Source organism: Olea europaea, chromosome 6 (assembly GCF_002742605.1).
Source record: "Olea europaea var. sylvestris chromosome 6, O_europaea_v1, whole genome shotgun sequence".
In the NCBI taxonomy this organism is placed as follows: domain Eukaryota; kingdom Viridiplantae; phylum Streptophyta; class Magnoliopsida; order Lamiales; family Oleaceae; genus Olea; species Olea europaea.
This window is the reverse complement of record NC_036242.1, coordinates 24,029,529-24,034,464: the sequence shown is the minus strand read 5'-3', so window position 1 is coordinate 24,034,464 and position 4,936 is coordinate 24,029,529.

Sequence of the window (4,936 nt, the reverse complement as noted above, 5' to 3'; positions counted from 1 at the left end):
AAAAAGGAGTTTTTCCTTTTTCCCAAATCATTGTGCTATTTGGATTGAATCACAAAAAATTGACTTTCACTTGCTACAAGCCAAACTTGATTCTCCCATGAAACTTTTCCGAGACACCTAACATATATCTTTTTGTACTCCAAATGATCAACGTTTAGATACTACTTGTTGAGGATTGAGACCGATTCCTCGATTTCTCCACGAGATCCAATGTTTAAAGAATTTTTAAAGCTAGAAAAATAGAAAATAGATGCAGAAAATAGAAAAATACCAAGACAAAGAAAACCACTAGATGTCAAAGACAGAGATAAAAAAATAATAATAAAATTGTAAAATCATATATAATCTCTCATACACTCCAAAGCCCCTAGTACTTTTGGAAAAAGAATACCATAAGCTTTACCACACCTACACATTTCTACTCCTTGAACAATCCACATACTGAACAAGAAAAATCGGGATACAAGGCTTTCTATTTTTCCACAAAAACTCTGAAGCTCATCCAAGAAAAAATTCACACAAGACTGGATGAGACTATGAAGGATCCCTAAGTCTCATCCCAAGATAGTCCATAACTATCTTAAAAATTTGGATGAATAAAACACTAAGGAAAAAAGCTCTATTTTTAGGGATACAAAAGAACATTTGGAATTCTATTTGATGTGGATTTCATAACAGTACCAATTACACATAGAAATTAAGAACACATTATATTTACGATGGACAAATACAATGGTATCTTAATTGGACACTACCAAGTCAAAATCTCAATAATCTCCACCTTGACTTTGAATTGTCGAAGGCCTCCAAACAAAATTTCTCCATGTCTCTTCCAAATTGTATCATGACCTCCATCACGATCTCATCTTTTCCACCTTCTTGGACTCGCCACTCGAAAATTTTTAATAAAAACAGACACAACTCTTCGAACAAAGAATTAATATACTTCACCATAAAGAGTATACACACTTAAAATCAAGGAATTATAAGAATTTAAAATATGCTCACATCTTATAACCTTGCTAAAATATGTTACAACCAATTTTAAGGTCAAGTGTCAAAAGATTTAATCGGGGGTTGAATCTGGATTGAACCTGATGCAATAAATAAATAAATATACACACAAACAATAACATTTTAACATACATTTGAAAAATTGTTTTGATGGGCATTTTAACAACCCTTTTTCTTTTTTTTTTTTTTTTTTTTTTTTTTTTTTTTTTTTTTTTTTTGTTTGCTATACCACTATCCCACATTGGAAGTTTATGAAACCATTTAAGAAAAGTACATCTACAAAAGGAATATGCCATCCAATATTCCTCTATAGGGATTGATTGTGGTGAATGAAGCCCATTTATGAAATTAAAATTTGTTATTCTAAATTATTAAAATTAGCAAAATTGCAAAATAATCACTAGTTAATTGATTTATGGTTAAATCGACCGGATATTTGTTATAATTTGTTAACGGGCATAATTGACCTTGTTTTAATCCTGTTCCACGTTCTACTGGTCAAATCGATTGGATTGGGCCGATTTTGACAACGTTGGGTATATGGCTTTTCCGGGAGTTAATCAGCCATTAAAAGGTTCAAAGTTAGACTTAAAACTTATTTGTTCCATATAAATTAGAAAATGAGATATCAAACAACTGATGCAATTGACAATACACCTTTTCATGTATTTAACATACATTTAGAAATAATAATAATAGTGACATCGTCTATTTGTTTAAAGAAATATCCCTTTCCATTTTCTGCACATAGGTTGGACTTTCTTGTCAGAGAGTAAAATAAATTATAAATTCCAATAATTCACTACTTCGTTACATGTCTGGTGAGAGTTATCACAAAAATCCAGATATCCATAACAATTGCAACCATTTTATTCTATTTTTGATGATGTTGATATGGAGGGAAAAAAAAAATTGGAAAAGATGTATTTTGCATTGGAACAGGCTAATATACTTGCCTTGTGGGTTTAGTCCATAACCCTCCACAAGCAGAATAGCATATAAAGTATTTACTTTTCGTATTTTTACTCATTGTAGGATATAAAATCCAAATCTTTATGCTTTATTATTCGTACTAATGTGGATAAACATTATGCATATTTTGAAAGTATAACTCAGTGAGTATGATTTATTTATGATGAGTGAAACATGACTCGAATTTCATGTTGAGGGTGAACTTGTTGATCCCAAAGGCGATGCAAGATTGAGATTTAATGACAATAATGTAATATTCAAGATCGCACCACAAAAAATAAGATTAAAGTAAAGTAGAGAAAGAAACTAAGCAGAAGAAAGATAAAATTTATTAAACCGACAATATGAATAGAATAATACAGAACAACAATAATGCTTCATCTAAAACTGACAAATAAGTCTCTAATTTATATGACGCGTCCATAATCCTAATAGAGTCCTAAAAGGTAAGAAAATCTAGTGGAATTAGGTTAAAACGAGTAAAAGGAAAAAATCTTGGATGTAATTTGATTTCTTTCCAAATCAAGTTGAATACGCAATCTTCATAATCTCCTACACAATATTGAAGATTCCTAACCTAATTTGAGTCACATGTTTAACAATCTACACCTTGACTCAAATTTCGACGCAACGAATGAAACTCCTATATTTCAAATCCATCGGCAACCAAATGAACTGACAAATCTCTTCAATACAATAACCAAAATCTCCATCACCAAATCATCATCCTTTGCACGACGTCGACAAGCAACACCCGAACCCAAATCCTGAGTTTCCAAAATTTCACTAAAGAATTAGTGTTGACCAAATATGGTCGAAGCACACCCTGTAGCAGAAACCATACTGCATGCTAGATCAAAAGACCCCTTGCTAGAACTGTCACCTTCAATGTCCCCTAAAGTATTTCAAACATTGGTGACACCACCATACCTACGCTCCATGAGTCCAACCCTAACAACTGAACACAGTGTATCCGCTGAAATTAGTGGCAAAACGTAATCACCAATGCTCTTCTTAGCAGTGTTCTTAACCAACTCAAAGCTCACTACAAGAGGTATTGTACCAAACTGAACTTCCACCACGGTACTGAACTTATCCAAATGTCTCTTAATTGGTTCTCATTCCCCTACAAGATGTAGAACTAAGACTTCTTCCATCCCTCTAGTACAACCCGGACGCCCCTTCGGACCTTCAAGACTCCACTTCCACTAGTGAATTTATACCCTTTTGCATCCAAAGTACTCAACGATATGAGATTTTTTGTCAAGTTTAAAACATGGCGAACCTTATCAAGTGTCCTCACTATTCCATCTTGTAGCCTCAATCTAATTTGACCGATTCCTACAACCCGACAAGATTTATTGTTTTCCATGACAACTTCACCTTACTTCACCATCTCACATCTCTGAAACAAAGCCCTATTGGGACACATATGATACGAACATACAGAATCCATTCCCCAGGTTTGGATTCCCCATCAGATACAACAAACATTACATCTCCATCATCCAAAAAATTCTCAACAATGTTAGTCTCGTTATCTGATTGCCCCGCATGATCTGCATGTAAATCACCTATACCCTACAACTTGTTGCAATATTTATTAATATGTCTTTTCCTCTTGCAATAATAACAATACACACTGATGTACCTCACCTTCAATATATCCCTCTGTCAATCACCATGAGTAACCAAAGCATCCCCACCCCCAGATGTTGAATCCCCAACCAATAGCTCCATCTTCTCCTTTAAGAACGGGGCATCATATACATCCTCAATGGTCAGCGTGTCACGACAATATAATATAGTATCATGAAACGACGAAAAAGAACTGGGTAGCAATCACAACAGGATCAAGGCTAGATCCTCTTCATCATATTTTACCTCCAATGTCTTCAAATCTACAACAATATCCCTGAACACAGCAAGACGGTTCTGCAGTGATCCTCCTTCCGCCATGCGATGGGAATACATCTTCTGTTTTAGATTCAGTTTGCTCATGAGACTTTTTATCATGCACAACTACTCTAGCTTGAGCCACAAAGCAGCCGTTGTCTGCTCCTTAAAGACATCCTGCAGAATATTGTTGAATAAGTGAAGATGAATCTGTGCTAAAGCCTTTCGATCCCTTCGTTGTTTCTCCTCCATAGATAAATTTGCTAACATCCTCTCAAAATCTAGCAAAGCATCGTCAAAATCCATCTGCATCAACACAACCCTTACATTTACTTGTCATAGCAAAAACCTTGTATTGCGATTCAATAGCGAAATTTCATACTTCAATGAATTCATCCTTAAAAAATCTCAACCAAATCACGGAGAACCTATAACCCATGCTGTAATACCACTTGTTGATCCCAAAGGCGATGCAAGATTGAGATTTAATGACAATAATGAAATATTCAAGATCACACCACGAAAAACAAGAGAAAAGTAAAGTAGAAGAAGAAACTAAGAATAAGAACGATGAAATTTGTTAAACCGAAAAATATGGAGAGAATAATACAGGACAACAATAATGCTTCATCTAAAATTGACAAATGAGTCTCTAATTTATCCATAACCCTAATAGAGTCCTAAAAGGTAAGAAAATCTAGTGGAATTAGGTTAAAACGCGTAAAAGGAAAAAATCTTGGATGTAATTTGATTTCTTACCAAATCAAGTTGAATGCGCAATCTTCATAATCTCCTACGCAATATTGAAGATTCCTAATCTAATTTGAATCACCAGCTCAACAGAACTGTGATATGTTGAATGGATGAGTGAACATAATTTGGTGAAAGAGTAAACTTATGTTGTTGAAGGATCATTGAAAATGTAATCTTATCTATTGTTAACAATAGAAATCGGATAAACAAATTTCTCTCACCTTGCCAAGATTTTCTCCTTCTAAACACTAGTTATGATGTTTAAACCGGAGGAAGAGAAGGAATAACTACTTGAAATGGA